General features: G+C 34.4%; 1 protein-coding gene across 1 annotated transcript in view; it reads right to left on the bottom strand.

Moving 5' to 3' along the window:
• The window catches only part of MAP2 (microtubule associated protein 2), a 310,609-nt gene that overhangs the window by 145,672 nt on the left and 143,375 nt on the right, over positions 1–21,562 (bottom strand). The window contains exon 3 of the mRNA XM_031936512.1: positions 8,645–8,712. The gene's annotated coding sequence lies outside the window, so the exon portion shown is untranslated. The remainder of the gene's footprint in view (positions 1–8,644; positions 8,713–21,562) is intronic.

Here is a 21,562-nt window from a genome sequence, read left to right as displayed (position 1 = left end):
GTAGTCTACTTATTTTTTTTTTTTTTTAAGATTCTGAAGTACCACAAATTTTCCTGAAGTTATGTTCAAAATTATCTAAATTAGTGGCTCTTGGGCACTATGTCAGAAGAATCCTTAATGCTTCACCTTATTCTGTATATGTTAACATGAAATTTTACCATGAGAAAATCGTATAAAAAGCAAGAAAATAGTTTTAAAGAAAATTAAGTACAACCATTGTTCACCTTGGAAATAAAATGTATAAAATGTAAGATCTTCCCAAAAAGAGATGTCATTTCTTAAGTTCCTACACATGGTGAAGAAATATATTTTGGTTATAATGCATTAAATGGAGTATTTTTTCCTTAGTAATTGCCATAGGTGGATCAACGTACATCTGGCTTTTTTAAATGGTCATGATGTAGTCATTAACACCAGGAGAGAATCTGAAAAAAAGGTTAATGCAAACCATCTGAGGCAGACCCAAGTGGAACCCGCGAAACAAAACAACAACAAGAACAAAAAACAAAACTTGTTCAGACTTCTATTTTGAGAAAGAGACAATCCTGGAAGACCAGAGATGATTCTGTGCTACTCTGAGACTCTTAACAATTGAATGCATGGGTATAGTATTCAAATTCTGCAAATAGTCAATTCCAGCTTGATTATGCAAAGATGACCAGTGCTGTCCATTATAGAAAGAATATACTGACACATACACACACCCATGTACAACACTCATGTGCATCTAGAGTATTTTCTAGGTAGACAACATATAGAGTGCCATGGTGCCTGTTAACATGGCTTCTCTCCTCAAGGACCTTGCATAAGTGTTCTTGAGGAAATGTGATTATCCATTTAACTTGACTTCACATAAAAACTAATTTGATACTTCACTACAATTTTAAATTTCTAGTTTCTAAGGACTTTTCCCATGCCTATTTGACTGTTTAAGTACACACCAAATTACAAAATGATAACAAGGTCTAGAGACCTGGTCATGGCATCGTCTAGAGAGAGAACTAGCCCCTTAAGCAAAGGATAAATGCTAACAAGGATGAGGACACCACAGATATTTAACATGCATTTGAGCTATTCTGCCTTGAAGGATGGGTATGTTATATTTATTTGATTTTTTTCTTAGATATTTTACAGCTACAATGAGTGATGTGAAGGTAATCAAATAGGTCAGTGCTCTCAAGTTCCCCTAGCTAAAAGAGATGACTAGAGTTACAGTCTAGCACTGGAGGCAGAAAGGTAACATTCCTCCTGACAGAGTCTGTCAAGGCTTTTTATGAATACTTGGCCCCTCTGAACACTCTGATTGTCTACACACAGATGCATTCTCCTGTAGAGTTCTGACAAATCCCTTAGAGAGATGCAGGTTGCTGTCACCAACCGAAACAGTCCACCACAAAAAAAATGATTTCAACGGAAAAAAATATACTTTCCTGAAGTCAGAGACTGTCTTCTGTTTCCCTGTGGCTTTGAGCAGAGTCACCCAGGGCTTTTAGTAGGAGTGGGTGGCAAGAGGATGGAAAGTGGAGACTCAGAAGCTTCCCACAGAGGAGTGTGATGGACGTCAAGAGCTAAGGGGCCAGAGAATTTAGCAGCTCAGTTCTGTGCTGGAAATCCAGGCAGAAAGGACATTAAAGTCCAAAGAAATCATGAGGCAGGAAACAGAACTGGAGTTAAGAAATGGACACAGGGTTATATAGAACCACATCCCCAAACCCAAGCCACCGAAATTCATGATATGGCATAATAAGCATAGAGAATGGGCAGAAAGAATGGAATGCCAGTAGCTCATTTGGGTTGATTTAATGGATTTTTCATAAAACAAAATTTTAAAACTCAGGAATAGAGAGGCAATTCACTCTTTCCATCAAAGAGGTGTAAAAGTATGCTATGTTGCTGAATAAGAAGAGCTCACTTCAGACTTGCTCACCACCCACTCCTCCAATCATTTCTCATTTTTCTTGCCTGGACATTTGCCTTCTAGCCTTTTACTAATCCAAACATGGTCTCCATGGACCAGCAGCATCATTACCTGGTAGCTTGTCAAAATATAGAATCTCAGGCCCCTCTTTAGACCTACTGACTCTGAGTCTGCATTTTAGTAAGATCCCCAGTTGACTCTTCTCTGCTTTAAAGTTTAAGAAGCAAATATCTTAGCATCACTCTTACCCTTTTATAATTCATTCTCTGTACAGCTGCCTGAGTAATTTTAATTTTATTTGTTAGTCCACTGATTAGTTCCACTCTCTAGAAGGAAAGTTCCTTAAGGGCAGGAAAAGGGAATGGAATTGGGTATTCAATTAATATTCATTGAATGAATATCCTTCAGTCTAGGGTAAAGTCCAGATGAGATATCCTAGGTTTCACATATTTTTTCTTTACCATTTCAAAAGTCTCACTCTCTTTTCCCTTGCTCTTATTTATAAGGAAGCTACATTTTGCATGCCAAGCCCAAATCCTTGTCCACATTCTTTATACCCTTTCCTTTAGAACATTTTCTATAATTTGTCCTTTTTCTGATTACACATGTAGCACCCCTCTCTATCTGCCCCTGACTTTGGCTTGCGATTTTCCATGTTAATAAGCAGCAAAAGCCCACTGAAGTCACCACTTTCTTGCTTTTTGTATTTTATCTCTCTTTTCTTTGAGTTCTGGACTTCTTAAGTGTATTTTCCTATTGTTTTCATATCCTTATTTACTCATTCATTTCTCAAGATCTTGTTTCTTTCTCCACAATTTGACTGGTTAGAGTCAGACCCAGATTTAAAACTAGACCTAAAATACATGTGCAACTTTCTGAGTCTCTGTCCCTTCATTAGTAAAGTGGGTATCATAGAATCAACATCAGAGGTACTGTGATAATTAAAGTGCCTTTCACAGATGCTGGCACATGGCAGGTGCTAACGTAATCTCAGATTCTCCTTGGAGGAATGCCGAGGCTCATTTTGAAACCACCAAATTTTATCTGTCCAGGAATTTGACAAAATAGAATACAGTGATTTTGTTGTAACTATCCATTGGAAATTATTTAAAATATTGTGTGAGAGTAATGTGCAAACTATTCCACTGCAGCATTATGGTGATAGTGAAAAACTGGAAACAGTAGGAAATAAAAATGTCCAATCTTTAAGTGAGAAAATATTATGCAGGTAGCAAAATGTTGTAAGAAATGCTTGAGACACTGCTGAATGAAAAAAGGCAGAATTCAAAATTATATCCTTATGGTTTTGATTATGAAACTTTAAAAGCAATAGGATAAAAAAATACATCAAAATGTTTTTAAAGTGTTAACAATAATCTCCAGATTGTGTAATTATGAGTGACTATTATTTCCTTCCTCATACTCTTCTAAATTTTACAAATTTTACAAAATGTGGATTTGTTTTTATAACAAAATAATTATTGAAATAAATAATAAACCAGCAGCATTTTCCTTATTCTCATTCTTCAGTTTTTCCGGAAATTTTGAGTTTTAACTTTGTTTTCTGTAACCTTCCCTGTCCTCTTTTTTCTTTGCTTTTTTTAAAAAAAATTCTTCATTCAACTTTAATTCTTGTCCCTTATTTTGCATCTTAAATGCAGGTACTGCCAAGAGATTCCCTCTGGTCCTCTTCTTATCCTTCTTGTTAATGTCACCCACGCCCTCCCTCCCTAACTTCCCTTCTCAGCTGTGGATCTGCATGTTCTGCAATCTACGAGCCCAGTCCACCCACATATCCAGCCTCATGTCCTAAACATACCTCTTCATTTTTTATTCACGCTCTCACTCATTCATTTAGCATTTATTGGCTGTCTGCTATGTACTAGGCATTTTGCTAGCGACTAGAGATACAATAAAAATAAAAGAACTCCTCTTTCCTCGTGTAGCTCTCAGCTACTTTCTCCCTTTGCTTTTTTCAGTTATCAAATTGAAACATCAGAGTCACCTTTGAGTCCTTCTGCTGTTCATTCCTCCTACCAATCAAGCAATTGATTCAGTTCTACTCTGTATATCAACTTGATCTCAGAAGCATCTCATATACAGTTCTACTCTGTATATGAACTTGATCTCAGAAGCATCTTTCATTATCATGACCTCTTTTTCATGTCCAGTCAATACCCTCTTTGGACTTCTGTTTTTCCCCTGGGATTATTCTATGACAGCTTCTGAAGTGATGCTTTATTCAACATGCTCTCACTCACAGTTCTGATTTATCTCACACAGAGCTATAAAATAAATAATCTGAAAACACAGTTTGATCATAGTAGTCTCCTGCTCAAACTAGTCAATAGATTCCCACTGAATAAGAAACAAACCTCCTTGACTGGCATTCAAAGCCCTCTTCCAATGTATTAAGTTGAACTGATGAAATTTTCTAATTTTATAATTCAAAAAAGATGAATATTAGCCATTTCATATGATGCAACTTTATTCTCTAAGAGATCTGTTTTTCTGCTCTATACTCTAGAATATGAATGAGATCAGTCTGTGCTTTCCCAGCATGTTCACTTCCTTTGATTCCTTTGCTAGTGTTTGTTCTTTCTGGAGCTCCTCCATACGTGTCTCCCCCTTGAATACTTTTATTCATCCCCAAGTTTCACCTCAAAACACTCATGCTCTATGAAGTATTTCCTGTTGAGTCCCATTCCAATGATTAGAATTCATGTCCTGTAATGAAGTCCCTTAACAAATTATCCATAATATGGTACATATACACCATGGAATACTACACAGCCATAAAAAGAATGAAATCATGTCCTTTGCAGCAACATGGATGCAGCTGGGTCCATAATCTTAAGCAAATTAATGCAGGGGAAAAGAAAACCAAATACCACATATTCTCACTTATAAGTGGGAGCTAAACACTGGGTACTTGTGGACACAAAGATGGCAACAATAGACGCTGGAGACTACTAAAGAGCAGAGGGAAGGAAGTAGGAAGAGCTGAAGATGAACTATTGAGTACTATGTTCAGTACCTGGGTGACAGAATCATTCATACCCCAAACTTCAGCATTATACAATATACCCAGGTAACAAACCTTCATGTACTCCCTGAATCTAAAATAAAATCTGAAAAAAAAAGTATTTGTGTCTTTCTTATGGTACCAATGAGCCTTGGTACCACTTCCTCATCTTATTTTGCTGACTCCAACTGAGCTCTGGAAATGTTCTCCTGTAAATACTCCTTTGCAAGTAGAAAATCTTAATACATATTTGTGTAATTGTTAGCATCTTCAGTGATTTTTCTGAGTTAGTTATCCTTGAGGTTGAATTGGTATTTTTACTCCGCCCATGGCCCTGTTGCCTGCTTGTTTATTTATTTTGGCCACCTGAACATTCTTCTGCCATTATTTCACTTTAAAAAGAAAAAAAAAAAAACCCAAACACTTGCAAGTTATAACATCAGTTATGCTATGTAGCACTTGGATTCTCTAATTTTCTTATATAGATTATGCAATTCAAAATAACACTTCACTATGACATGGAAAATGCTTTATGAATACATTTATTTTAAAACTTTCTAATTTATCCTTGACATTCATCCTTAAAGAATAAAGTTCTTCAAGTTAAATATAAAAATTAAAATATAATAGAGCTTGAATATTAGTTAAGTATTTGAGGACATATTCACTTCTACCATAGACAAATAGGATACAGAGAGAGAGAGAGAGATCTTGATTTATACTTGCAGATAAATCAAGATATTTGCAAGTATACTGTTTTAACCTTACTGCATGGAACATGAAGACAATGACTAGGTACCAAAAATATGCTAGAAAAAAAATGTGGTAAAATTTAATGTTTAATATGAAGGACTTTGGGGACAGACTTGGGTTTGCCCAACTGTAGTCTCAATTCATTTATCTGTAAAATGGAGACCATTCTTATCTCCCAGGATTATAGGGAGAGCTAAAGGATATAATATATGTTAAGGACTTAGGATATTGTCTGTCACATAGTTAATAAAAAATTATACTTTTATTAATGAAAATAAATGACAGCAAGAAAGAACAGTATTCGCTAAAACCATATGATTCTAGAAGTTTCTTGACAGATTCCTTAAATACATAGAAAAGATTCTATCTATCTATCTATCTATCTATCTATCTATCTATCTATCTATCTATCTATCTATCTATCTCTCCTTAAATGCTTTGTTGCTCATTATGGACTGGTAAGTATGACATCATTTCTCAAATTACATTTATAGACAGGGGTGGGGGGAAAGGCCTCCTCCCCTTTGCTGCAGCAAAATCTTGGCCAAAGACATGAAAAGCAATAAACAATGTCAAGCCTGGGAGTAGTATTTAGGAAGCGTCCATAAGCAAAGCTCAGGCTGCAGTTTGGCATATGTTCCCCAGCTGATGAAAGTGAAAGGGGGCATTTCGAGAATTCTTTCCATTTTAATCTAAAACCAGAAAAATCCTTTTCTATACAGCCTAAAGAAATTTATACACATGGTTTGTCACTTTTATATCCAGTTTAATGATCTAATTATTATTTATTAGAAACATGTAATGAATATTTTGGGTAACTAAAAAAATGACCAGATGTCTGTTTCACAGTGTATAATTTTAAGAAAGGCAAGAACAAAAAAGCAATGGGGGAAAATGCTGACAAATTCATTTATTCATGAAATAATTAAATAAATATGTATTGAATTCCTACTGTGACCCAGGCACTATACTACGTGTTAAAAATATAAGTGAAAAAAAATGAGTGAAATCAGTAACGAATTAACCCATCACAGTATTGACTAGAAAAACCATGATATAGGTCCCAGAATTTGACTCCAGTAGTCAAATTCTGTTCTGATTTGACCACTCAATCTACTATTTTAATAAATTCATTTTTTATTATATGCATTTTGTCAGCATACTGCTAGATGAATTTTTAACTGGTCCTTCAAAATTTAGATGCCAGAGGCCTGTTGGTGAGATCGTATGCCCCTTCTCCAATATCCAGACAAATCCTAACAGAACTTATTAGTTCCTATTGACAATGCATTGGAGTCATTTTTTAGCAGTTAAATAATTTCATCCTTTTCCAATTCATACACATATCCTAAAGTTCAAAATTAATATAATGAGTTGCTGAATGAGTCTGAAGATCAGGAAATAGATCTTCATGTGAAATATATGCTCTCTGGATTTAATTAGTTGGGAAAATACCAAATAGATTTTTTTCCCACCAAACATAAATATTTTGACTTTGAGTGAAATCTTTTAAAAAGACAGAGTGGTCTCAAGAGTTTTACAATATCTAGGAGAAAGAGTCCTGTTTGGGGGATTTCATACACGATTCCACTGAGTAATTTCTGAGGAAGAAGTGCAATATAATTTTATGTGTCTCAAGACTCGTATTAGCTTTTGTTCAATATCTGAAATAATGCAATTTCCTTTCTTAGAACACACTGATTTATTTTAACGAATTCATTCTCCTGTTCAAAAATCTTTATGTGATGCTGCCTACACTCTGGAAGGCTGAGGACAGTGTCATCTACCCCTTCCCTCTCTCTCCCACAATAATTACCTACAGCAGCAAGGCTCTTAAGAAGTGCTTGTGGAATGAATAAATTAAGGTTCTCATGATTATACATTGCAGATATTAACAAAGGACAATGTATTACTCTGCTACAAATATTCACACTCACAGGTGTACACTCACATACTTATAATATTTCAGGGTAAGTAGTTGGACATTATTTTCAGGTATATTTTTTAAAAACTAAACTTATTGTATAAAATGCTTTGGACTGACAGTCTGGAGAGGAAATATTATACGTAGATCCCAAGGAAAGGCTTAAAAGGTGTTACTGATCTTCTTCTCAGCAGGGCAGAAAATGTCTTCCATTTTTTAAAGGCAAATTACAAATATAGGTTTTATTGACATTAATAGGTGTTAAAGACAGTCTTAAAGAAAAGGTAATATCCATAATAGCCATCTCAAATCAATATATATCCTGACGCTGAATTTCAAAATTAATGTTTTTCATGTAAGGCATGAGGCCCAGGATCAAATGGATTCAAGTGCATTCATGGTAAGATGAAGGATTACTTTCTTATGCTGTCAATTCCAAATAAAGCAAATGTAAAATAAGTTCTTTTAAGAACTAACAACCTCGACCTTTAAATATATCCATTGCTAAAGACTGAAATGTAGATAAAGAAGTTACAGTATTTTATTTGTAAAGCCAACAATACTGAGTCATCCCTGGGCTTTCGTCTCTAGCACCCATTCTACCTGGGAAGGGAAAGGCATTTCATTTAACCATTTTAACAAATCACTTAGCAGGATTCGTTCAGATAAAATAATTACTTAGTATATTTCTCTTAAATTCAAATTAATGAATTTTCATTTAGATGGAGAATTTTGGACTTAAAATAAAGCTGTTACAACGATAAAATCTCCAAATAAGCCAAAAATGTTGATATTTGTTAATAACTTGCAACATAGGCAAAAGATACAATTCTTTAGTCATCTTCTAATCAAAACAACCTTAGATAATAGAATTATCTGCATAGAAAATGGTATATGCAATAGACAATGATCAATTTAAGCTTAAGGATAAAAGACCAATCATAGATAAATTAATTTAAATAAAAACATTCCAATTCTCCCCTGATTTTCCCTCATTAAAACACCCAAACAAAACATGTGGTACCTTTTAATTTTCTGAATGAGTAGCTCCCAATCAATGCTTCCTCGGTTAGAGACAACAAGCTGAAGAATCTACCAAAAAACAAAAACAAAAAACAAAAGAAAAAATATGTATGTGTATGGATTTGTTAACTAAATATCAAAAATTATAACTCACCAGTAAGCAAATACATTCTTTATACTCAAATAATAAATCTATGCCTGGAGGTCTGTAGCACAAAAAAAATGCAGTACTTGAATATTTAGGAAGCTCAATAATGAATTTTAAAACATCTTTACTCTGAGATTACATAAAGCACATCCTTTGAAAAACGAAATAAAAATGAAACTAAATAAAATTAAAAGCCCCGAACCATTACCAGAGCATATGCAGCAAAATCACTGAAGTCTAGCCTTTGAGAACTGCTGCAGAATCCTTCTCCGGGAGCATTATCCCCACAGGCTGGCTCTCTGGCTCTCTAGCTCCAGACAGACGCAGTCTGCAAGCCACCAGCTCGTGTCTGTGTGTACCGGGGAAAGGGAAGCTGCAAATTAGAAGAAGTCCCCGCAGTGGCGAACAGGAAAATAAGGCGAGTGGGAGAGAGGGAGAGAGCTCACTAGCCTCAGAATTTTCGAGAATGATGACAAGCCACTCAGCTCCGCCATCATTCACTGACAATAGGATGCAGCCCTCACTTACGATTTAGCGGTTTGCCATAGGGGCTTCTGGTACCAAATGCCTGACAGGCATTTTAATTGCCTCCATCCAAGTGTGTTCCCAGGAGTCGAGTCTATCAGCCTATGAATGTCATCATCTGGTTTCCTTTGTGTTAATGCTAGACACACACACACACACACACACACGCACGCACACACACACCACTTAAATACAGAAACAGTTTTCAGGCATACAGGATTACAAACAAGTTAAGCTACACAAACTGGACATTACTAAATACTAATTTATGAGAATTTTTATTGTCTGCATTAAGGATATCAGAGATTTGTCACTGGCAGATAATTACAATATTTTTAAACTATAGCATATTGCTTATTTATGTTCCAAAATAAATATGTTCATTAAAGAAATGCATATTTTTATGTATATTTTCCTGCAGAAAATTCAATACCCTTTTAACAGTTATAATTATGCACTTGGCCATGCTTTCCTTACAAGAGAGAGAAAAAAAAAAACAAAAACAAAAACAAAGAGAATTAGAAAACCAGGGCCAATATGTGATTTCCGGGGGCAATCTATTTTATTCCACTTACATACAAAAGCAAAAGGAGGTGGCAACAAGCTTGGTCCTGGGACTTTTCAGTCCCTGAGGGCCCAGGCAGAGAATACAATCTTTGGCATAATCTGTATCCCCTCCATGTTAGCAACTGAAATTAGCAGTTGAATATCCCTGTTTTACAGTGCCCCTTGTGTAGGGAGGTTGTGTGGAATAATTCCCTGCATTTATTTCCTGGAGAAAAGGGAAGGAGAAAAATGTCAATAAATAAATTAATTTTTACAGCATTGTTAGCAACCTGAACCAGTGAATGGAGCAAAATTCGATGAGAACCAAAAAGGCCAGCTGTGAAGAAGGTTGCTGGGAAGAAGCATCACCATGGTTACTGGAAACAGAAAGTCTTGATGGCAGAGGAGAGAGAACGAGACTACAGGGAAGGAAATTGAGAGACAGATGATATGTTTCTTTTTTTTTTTTTTTCTTGAAAGAATAGCCTCTATCAGTTTTATACTGTATTTTGAATTCATTAAGATAAATTTGCATTCTCCTTGAGCCACCTTTCTGCTCCATTTTTTAAACACTAGCTAATTTTGCTTTCATAAATATTCAAATTACAGTTCTTTTGTATGAGATCAATTCTGCTACCCCTTGCCTCTGTCCAAATACTGGTTTCATGGAAACCACTTAGCCTAGTCCACATCCTTTGTTTCATAGGTGAGAAAGCTGAAGCCCAAAGAATATGACCAAGGTCACAAAACCGAGGCACCCACAGAGTTTCCTGATTCAGTCCTCTGCTTTTCTTCTCTAACCAAGTGACTTTCTTTCCCTGCTCTCTTTTGTTCTGTTTGCAAGCAATACAGATTTCAGAAACATCCTTTGTCTGTAATTTTGTAAACCTTGTATTTGCTAAAGCAGTGATGTCCCTCTTTAAAATGCATTGCAATCATTCTGAAGACTTTTGCAAATATCTTTGCTGGATTGTATTTGAAGTCTGAGGAATCTGGGGTAATTATGTCACTGCTTTTCTTTCATTTCCAGTCTGGCAATCAGATAAATCAAGCATGATTGCCCTTTTGTGAACCTATCTTGTTGAGCCTGAACTTCATCATCATATACTAGGCACTTTTATCATTACTGGCCTCATTCTTTCTGCAAGCATAAAACTGGGTAATCAAATTGAGTCAGTCTCCCAAGGCACCTTCCAGGTATAGACAAGGTAAACTTTCCTGGGTTACCAAAAACAATGAAGCTGGAAAATGGAGAGCCAAGGTAAAATTAAAAATTACAATAATAATGATAATAATTCATTCCGAAACAACCACTGGAGGGCGCAAATTTTCTTAAAATCTTTCTAAACCACTCAGCAAATGTGGCTAGAATTTTGACCTTCATGTTTTACTGTTTTTATTTTCTTTCTAAACTATTCTTTCACTATTCAGTTCATATGATTCAATGCTTTTAGATTAACTCATCTATAGATAAGGTCAAACTGCTTTTTTGATGTCTAAAAGACAGTTGCTGCCACCATCATCACCCTCTTTCCCCAGTATGTAGCTATAAAATGAATAAATCACATTTTTAAAATGTATGACTACCACAGGTAATAATCACAAGAGATTTCAGGTGTTAGTGAATCCTACATACTGGTTAGAATTCCTCTCCTAACCTCGCAAAAAAAAAAAAAAAAGTCCCTTTAAATACAATCTCCCTGTTAAATGTCTATTTTTCTTCAGTGATTTTGGATAATAAGGTAATTTTTCAAAGTGAATGTTTTCTTTTAATGTATTGTCTTCTGTTTACATCTGAACATAAAAAATGATGCCTAAGACTTATGTCTTGAAACATGAATCATATTCTATCATGAAAGCACATATAAGGGTCCTGGTCAGTCTAAAAAATAGCACAGCTTCCAAGAACATAAAATACTCTCTGGAGGTCACTTAATATTTAGGGATAGCTAGCTCAGTACATGAGAATGAGTTGGTACACTCTCTTTTCTTTTTTTCCCACTTGTTTCCAACATGGAGTAAGTACCATATGTGAAACATAATTACTGCCCTTAGGTATGTCATATTCTAAGAATACAAGACAACGGACAATTGAGATACTTCTGTGAATTTTTAGATCTTTCATATTCACGCCCAAAAGCCTAAACTGGTGCTTGCCTTACCCTTCTTTTGTCTGACAGTATTTTAGACCTTGGATTACCACCATGCATCCATTCATTTAACCAACTATGATGGCACACATACATATTTTTCAGACTCTTTACAGGTTCTGGGAATGGAAAAAAGAGGGAAACAGGATTTCCTTTTCAAGAAACTTCATTCGATAAATTAGTTAATAGAAGGCCAGGCGTGGTGGTTCATGCCTGTAATCCCAGTACTTTGGGAGGCCGAGGCGGGCAGATCACCTGAGGTCAGGAGTTTGAGACCAGCCTGGCCAACACATAGTGAAATCCCGTCTCTACCAAAAAAAAAAAAATACAAAAATTAGCTGGGTGTGGTGGTGAATGCCTGTAGTCCCAGCTACTTGGGAAGCTGATGCAGGAGAATCTCTTGAACCCAAGAGGCGGAGGTTGCAGTGAGCCGAGATCACATCACTGCGCTCCAGCCTGGGCGACAGAGCAAGACTCTGTCTCTCAAAATAATAAATAAATAAATCAATAAATTAATTAATAGAAACCTAACTTCACACATCCTTTTCTGACTTTGATGAGATACTATGACTCCACCCCTCTTATATCTGCTTCATTGTAGATGCCTGATCTTTAAGAATCTGATTTAGCAATACTCCCAAATTTAGTTAATCCATCCCTGTGCCTCTTCTGAAAGAACTCTGATTTCATTCCCTAAATATATTGGTCTGTGTATTTGTGTATCACTCCCTAAACTCTCCAGGAATGAATAATGGAGGCTTATATTCCTTACCTCCTTAAAGCCTTTGCTCATAGATCATCTTCCAACCAGGGCTCTCCTAACTACCATAATGAAAGTTGCAAACATGCCCTTCCCACTTTTCATCCCCTGCTGCATTTTACTTTTTTCCATAGCACTTATCATAACATAAACTTTTCTTATTTATTTCTAACTTCACCCTGCTAGTTCCATGAGGGCAGTCATTTTTACATGTTTGGGACACTGGTATCCAAAGCACCTAAAACAGTGCCTGGAACATACTGGCACTCAAAAATATTTTTTAAATGACTGAATATGAAAAATCACACTAGTATATGAATTGGAATGTCTAAACACAAGAGAAATCATTGTATTCCATATTGTCTTCCCTATTCTATATATTCAGTCTTTCTGATAAAAATTGCCTTTTATTTGTAAGCGACTCCTTGCCATATATTTTGTAATCAATATATTTTATAATTTCTATTATAGGATGTAAATCTATTTTAAATAGAGACTTGTCTCCTACTCTCTTTGAATTCTGCAAAGTACCTAGCATGGGGCTAACAGCTTTTAAATGTTCAGAAAGAGTTTGTTTGATAAATCATGTCTTCTCTTGGTATTAAAATGTGCTAAATGATAATTTTTTGATTTTTAAAATAAAATTCGACGAATTAATGCTGCCTCATGGCCAAAATATTTTGGAATGATCTTTATAGAGATATGACTACACTTACTAAAATTTGTACTTTCAAAAATTTATAACAGAAATAATACTTATGCTTTCCCCTAGTATTCTTGAGTTTGTTATTCTAAATCAAATAGGCAGATGTCTAAGTATTTTATAAATTATCATGATATCCAAAATCACTGAACACTGTCTTGCTTTATTTACTGTAGATGACATTTTCTCTTCCAACAAAGTTGGTCCACACAAAAATATATTGTGGTCAAAAAAGACAAAAAGTGTCATAAGTAGCACATTAAATATACAAAATGATAAAATTCTATTACTTTGTACCTACAAAATGCCAATTTCATATGGTTCAACCTAATACCTAGAGAAGCTATACATGGATGCGGGATTGGGTAGTGCAAGTTGTACAAAATGACTCACATGTTTATTGCAGCATTATTCACAATAGCCAAGATATGGAAACAACCTAAGTGTCTGTAGATGGATGAATGGATAAAGAAACTATAATCTCTGTGTCTGTCTCTCTGTCTGTGTGTGTGTGCGCATGTGTGTGTGTATCTACATTATGCAGCTCTAAAACAGAACAGGATCTTGCCATTTGCCACAATGTAAATTAGCCCGAAGGACATTATGCTAAGTGTAGTAGGTCAGACACAGAAAGAAAACATTGCATCAGCTCACTTATTTGTGAGATATAAATAAGAATAATAATTCAAGTTTACAGAGAGTGAACAAAACTGTGGTTACCAGTGACAGGGTTGGAAGACAGTTTGGGGGTGGTGGGGAATGAGGAGATGTAGGTTAGAGGATACCAAATAGCATCATGTAGAATGAGCAAGTCTAAAGATCTAATGTACCATGAGAACCATAGGTAATAACATTGTACTGTACAAAAAAACAAATAAACATCACATGGTACCCCATAAATGTATATAATTATGATTTGTCAGTCAAAAATATTAATAATAAAACTTTTAAAAAATGTGGTATATTCATAAAATATTGTTTGGCAATAAAAAAGTGAAGTGCTGACATGTCACAACACAAATGAACCTGAAAACCATTATACTCAGTGAAAGAAGGTGGTTACAAAAGGCCATATATTTTATAATTCCATTTATATGAAATACCTAGAATTGTCAAATCCATAAAATGGGAAGTATATTAATGGCTGCCAGAGGCTGGGGGCAGAGGGTAATGGAGAGTGACTACCAATGGGTAGGGGCTTCTTTTTGGGGTAATGAAAATGTTCTGAAATTTAGTAACGGTTATGGGTGCACAACTCTATGAATATATTAAAAACCACTGAATTGCTGAATTGTATACTTTATAAGAGTGAATTTCATGCCACGTGAATTATATCTCAATAACTCATTAAAAAATAAAGTAATAAGGGGCCGGGCACAGTGGCTCACGCCTGTAATCCCCGCACTTTGGGAGGTCAAGACGGGTGGATCACCTGAGGTCAGGAGTTGGAGACCAGCCTGGTCAACATGGTGAAACTCCATCTCTACTAAAAATACAAAAATTCGCTGAGTGTGGTGGCGCGTGCCTGTAATCCCAGCTACAGGCTGAGGCAGGAGAATTGCTTGAACCCAGGAGGCGGAGGTTGTGGTGAGCCGAGATCACACCACTGCACTCCAGCCTGGGAAACAGAGTGAGACTCCTTCTCAAAAAGTAATAATAATAATAATAATAAACAAAAGAAAGAAAAAAAGTAATAAAAAGGTCCCAGTTTCTAGACAGCAAGTCTTTGAATTCCATGGCCACTAATTAAAATATGACAAGTTTATAATTCAGTCCATGGCACCTTCCAGATTATTACAAATTGTTAGAAGCATGGCTCCAAAAGCTATTGACTTTTTTGAGGCCATGAGACTCTGATTCATGTGGGAATCTGAAAATCTTCTACAGATGTTTTTGAATTCCTTAACAAATTCAATTGCAGGTCTGTAGATCTCCATTTAAAAAAATTTCTTTTACATGGACAAATGGATTAAAATGGTATCATAAATGAAAGACATGTGCTTTAGTGGATCCCTGATTTATGTGATAAAGAACAACTGGTCAGGAGTCAAAAGACAATCACTAAGCATCTAAAGCATAAATATATGTAAATCACTCTCAGGGCTGTCTTTTGTTTTTCATAGAAAACTATACAAATTATTAACTATATACCATCAGTGAAGCTCAGTTACTAGTTATAAAAACATCCATATGTTGAGAAACTCATGCAAATAATTCTGACGGCAAACAATGGACAAATTTATTGCTGAGAGACAACACTTCTCCTGAAAAGTAGAATTCCTGAATCACTTGACTCCTACCACAAGTTTTGTTATGATTACAAAATGGACTACATTTGTTAGCTTGTTGTCTATTTGATATTTCATTTAAATTTACTAGGTATTCTATGCCACTGAGCTCTGGACTATTAACTTACTTAAAATTTGAAAATAATATTGATATTATCCAAGCCCAAAGTCCTATAATTATCTGCCTTACTTTATATGTATTTTAACTATGTCTTATACATAAAACCCAGTAAGAAATATTTAAACAAAATATTCAGTATCTCCACTGAACTTGGATGAAAAACAAATTACAAAATAAAGTATATTTATAAAAAGCAAAGAGCCTATTGAGATATGGGTTGCATGTGGTCATCTTTGACATATTCACGTGATTTTAATTAGAGTTGTACTGCAATGAGAAGGATGAATTTATTCCAACCAAGTAGGGTGAAGAGTAAGACAAGATAACTGGAAATCACTCTCCAGTTGTTCTTGAATCAGGCTTTAATACTTCTGAGTCATGATGATCAGAGTTTAGCTTGACTATTTCATTTACAATCTTAGTATGATGATTTTTTTAAATCACTTAGATTCTTATCCAAATGTATGTACATAATACATTTCAAATTATTTTTGCATTATGTACCATCTTGAACCTTAAGATATTCATATTTCACTGACACATTTTTCACAATTCTAAAAGTAATAAATTCTCATTTCTCTTTATTCCATCAGTGCTTTTATTTCACTTATCAAGGTAAAGCCAATGGGATGGTATAAATGGAGAGACAGAAAGAAAGACAGGTTATTCATATTGTCAGCATTCTAAGTCTGACTGCAATTTAATAAAATAGCTAGCTGAAAAGCCATATTTAGATTTCATATGACATTACCACCTAAGCTTATGAAATAACTATACTCAGAGTTCTATTCTTCTCACATACTTTTACCAAAGTAAAATAAACCAAACTTCTTTTTTAAAACAATGTCACATGAACCACAATTATGAAAAATAATTGTTACTTCAATTCATAAAGTCATAATCTCATTACACTTTAAGAACTATGTTGGGAATTAAAAGCTCTCAAGAGGTCGAAAAGAAACCTATAATAGTTGAACAATTAAGACTCTCATACATTGCTGATGAGAGCTTAAATTAATCCAACCACTTTGGAAAACTGTTTGGCAATATCTAGTGAAAGTAAATTCTAAACTAAATATATGGAATAATATATGAAGTTCCAGAGCAGATAAATATTCAGAGACAGAAATCAGAATAGTGTTTACCTGTGTAGAAAGTAGTATGAGAGACTGTATTGACTTGGAAGATGTACAATGTCTTCTTGACACGAGTGGCAGTGACATGGAGTAGAGGGCACTCTATTAATGTAATGCACCTTCATAATAATAATTGTAATAAATATTATGGTGACATTGTTTTAGAAGTTCTCCATTCATAAGTTTTAGGATCTATAGTGAATACTATGCAAAAGAGTTCTTGTATAAGCATATATTTTGCAAACATACCACGTAACCATGGCTGCGTAAAGACTATATGATTACATGTATATTAAATAAACAAATTGTAAGGGTACATTCTCCTTAGTAGGGAAAGTATGTTTTACATTGGCTTTTAGTAAACAAATTGCAACTGTAAAGTAAAAACACATGAAATGAAAAATGGAAGTAAAATGTGTATTTTAGGAATATGGCAGCAAGTGAAAATATTTTGTGAAGCAGCCCTTACAGAACTATGCTATTATGACAAAAGAATGGACAGCTAAGATGCTTCCCATATCATCCCTTTCACAAAAATCCCTTACCCATTGAGGCCTACCATAATTGTTAGTTTATTTCAGGAATCACTAATTTCTTCTCTTCCAACCCAAATCTTACACTTCCTTTTTGGTTCATTTAAAGTTCTGCCTTTATTCATAATGGCTTCCAAAATTCCCACAAGCATATAATGTCATAAAGCTCTTTCCTTTCTCAGAATCACCAACATACAAAACAAAAAACAAAAACCATCATTATACTATAATGCCTGTTATTATATACGGGCTTGGTCCATTTTTCAGTAATTTACATTCAGTTATTTATGCTAATATTTGCCAATTTGAAAAGCATATGACATGATTCTCATAAAATGATTAAGAACCTACAAAGTGCCAGTCTTTTTGAGTACATTACTTTATTCAACAATTCTGAGAGTCATGTGTCTCTATTTTACAGTTGAGGAAACAGGCCTAATTAGGTTTAGTAAAGTGCCCAGGGGAACACAGCTGGTAAGTAGTGGAGCAGAAATTCAGTCCCTGGACTTCTCAGCTAATTAGTTTGTAATTCAGCCTAACACTTAGAAGGTATCAGAAGAGGAAGAGATAAACATAGAACTAAGAATTTTCCATTTATACTTACAAGATAGCAGAAAGGGAAGAGATAAATTGAACACAGAATTCAGAATTTTCTATTTTTCCAGGAGAGGGTGTTTAATCAGACTACTTGTTATGTAAGTAGGCTGTGCATAAAAGAGATAAGAGTAAAAACATAGATTTTTACTTTCAGAATTATTTCAGATTCCATCAGTTCATATTTAAATAATGTATATGTATAAACACAAGCATTCCTGGAGGTGAGGAAAACATCATAATTTTAATTACTATCTATCTGGTTTAATCTTGGCAGAGGATATAGAATCATATGAGTGCAATATATGCTCATGTATTTTTAAAGAACTTTGTTGTTTGACAATTTGGGCTTATTATGTTTGTTTTGAAACATCTTGTTGAAATTAACTACTATCTTAGAAGTACAGATGATAATAGTAAAGTACATATCTTAACACAATCACTACCCTTATTTTATTCTATCAAGTTAGAAATCATCAAACATCATGGTGACTCTTAAACATTACATGAGAAAAGACCATATCATATTATGTAATCCATGTCCATTAAAAAAGTTAACACATTTTTAATAGTTAAATTTCGGTGTGTGGACACTTTTTATTTCAGACAATTCTATTCTTTCCATGAAGTTTTCCCTCAGATATTGCCTTCTCAAGCAGGCTTCACCTGACCATCCTATTCAATATTGCAATCTGTAATTCCTACTCCCAATCTCCCTTACTCCATTTTGCTGCCATCTTCTAATGTGCCATATAATTAATTTACTTGTTATGTTTATCCTTTATTGTCTTTCCCCATTCACTTGTAAGCTTCATGAAGGCAAGACTCTGCCTGTTTTGTTCATGAATATATCCCAAGTACCTAGAACTAGGTCTGGTATATAACTGGTGCACAATAAATGTTCAATAAATATTCATTCATGCATGCATGAACACTGAAATTAAAACATTAAAGCTCATATAAAAAGCATAAATTACCTTCCTAAAAGTCTTAGGGCTAAAAGTTTCAGAAATCATGAAATAAAACATGTAGTGTAAGTGTTTCGTTTATTTTGGGTCTTGATTAGCTATTTGAATATACAAATTTTAGATTTTTCATCTTTGGCAATTTATAGGGAGTTTGAGTAACCTCTCTTCCTTTACTTCAAGTTTTAAAAAGTATTTACTTACTTTTTTTATTTCTACAAAAATTATTCTAGCAGTTTTTCTTATTTACTTGTGAATCCTTGGTTATAATTAGTAAATTTATTTTTATCTTACTTATAACCTAAATGTTAATACAAACCATATTCACTGGAGATACAGCCACCCTATAGGCAAACAATACTTGCAAGAGAAATGGGCAAACCATGAAAATTAAGAGAATTAGTGTGGAGGACTTTTTACTAAATAAAATTTTTATTTAGCAGTCAACCAGTCAAGCAGAACTATCTTCTGGAGTCATTAATTTCTTGGCTGATCTTCCTGAAAGCAGGAAATGAACCTCCATTTAATCAAATTCTCCACAAGTGGGGTCATTACAATTTCATGAAAGACTGAAATCAAATCAAATGCTACAAAATCAAATGCTACATTTCATGACAGTAGATCTAAATTCCTGATTTGTTTTTGAAAACTACTAAAAGGAGCTATTTTGTTGACTGCCTTCTAAGCATTGAAAATTAATATATCTCAATATTTTAAACCTCTCTTGTTCCTTCAGTCTTCAGCAACTTCACTGAATTGGAGAGCCAGCAGCACTTAAGAGGTCAGCTAGTGCCAATCCATTTAAATTTGGTAATCTTTAACCTTAACTTGACCAGATTATTCTGAAGAAGCTTAAATTCTGCAAGATCCTATAGCTTTTATTTTCAGCGTCTAATATTTCCAGTTCAAATAATAAAATGTCTATTTTGATGGTTTAATAAATGCAGTATCATAAGTGGAATGATTTCTGAAAATGCATATATTTATTTTGTGAATGACTGAAATCCACGTTCCAAAAATTTATGAAATCCAGACATATTCTCTTGACTGTTTAGGGGACAGTGTACCCTAGGGTGATGGCCACCAGGAATTACATATATAATTTCTTAGTCTCTCCTCTTCCTCTAGTGCTTGTACCACGGTTACAATAGAGATGCGAAGAGAGAATTAATTATCTATGCAGGTATTTATTTCTAGATATTTTAATAAAACAGAACTACAGCACACTTTGAATATTTAGAAAGTATTCAATAGTACATCTACATGTGCATGAAAGTCCCAAATTCTCCTACTGATTGGAACCAAAGAATAAAGATGATGAATATCAAATCCCTAGTGTGAAAAGAAACAGGAACTTAGATGAAGAGTGGGCGTACTGTTTCTATTTCTACTAAAACTTCATGGCTCATTCTATCATCAGATTTCTTAGCTGCAAAGGATTTTAGGTAAAAGATATACTGGCTTTTAAATCAAAAGGAAATATTATACATAAGCAACGTCTATATATGTATATTCCTTCTCAACAGTATCATTAAGTTGGCGAGAAAGAGATCATGTTATGTTATATTTATAGTCGTTTCATTTTCCATAGTTTTGTGGCTTTTTTCCTTTTGCTACTAATAGCAAACATATAATTGAAGAAGTAAGTGTTTTATTTAATATTCTGTAAAACGGAACTCAATTTTTTTTCCAGGCATGGTCTATCTACTTTTTTAATTTTAAATGGAATGCAAAAATAACTATTGTAAGAATCTGGGCCAACAGATTTGTATGGAAGAGAAATTTCCACCCCCAGGACCACTGACTTTTTTCTTGAACTACCACACTCTTGTGTTTTGCTTGTTCATACTTTTCCATTATCTTTATTTGCCTTCCCCTTTTCAACTCTTTCTCCTCCATTTTAACCCAGAGTAATGAGGAATATAGTCAAGGAAAATAGTTATAGAATCATTTAAATATTTAAATAAACTTTCATCTATATAGGTCCTTGGTTTTATGTTAGTTAGGGCCAAACTTGATGTGTTTTACACAACTTTCTCTAATATCTGGTAGGCTCCTTTTACACTGGTGTACAATAAATAATGTTAATTTGTGTTGTGGACATTGACCTAAAAAAAATGGAAAAAGAAGTCGCTGGTGGGGAGCAAGATATGTTGTCACTGAGATCACTGTATGTAGTGCTGCAGCATGGTATTTATTTATTTATTTTTAACCCAGTGAAGCTAAAAAAATAAAGAAAAGGGAATCAAATGTCCAGTTTATACAAAGCATATAGATGACATATTAGAAAAAAGCAGGTGATGCCTCAACAACAGATTTTTCTAGTGGCATGGGGATGCCTCTAATTTTCTTATAATTTCTAATTTTATTTTGAAGCTGTTTAACAAAATGTATGATTGATTGATGGCCGATGAGAGAAGGGGATGCGAGGCCTGTGTTAAGAAACGCAC

Source organism: Piliocolobus tephrosceles, chromosome 11 (assembly GCF_002776525.5).
Source record: "Piliocolobus tephrosceles isolate RC106 chromosome 11, ASM277652v3, whole genome shotgun sequence".
Lineage (NCBI taxonomy): Eukaryota > Metazoa > Chordata > Mammalia > Primates > Cercopithecidae > Piliocolobus > Piliocolobus tephrosceles.
The sequence above is the reverse complement of the archived record's forward strand: the minus strand, read 5'-3'. Positions and strand labels throughout refer to the sequence as shown.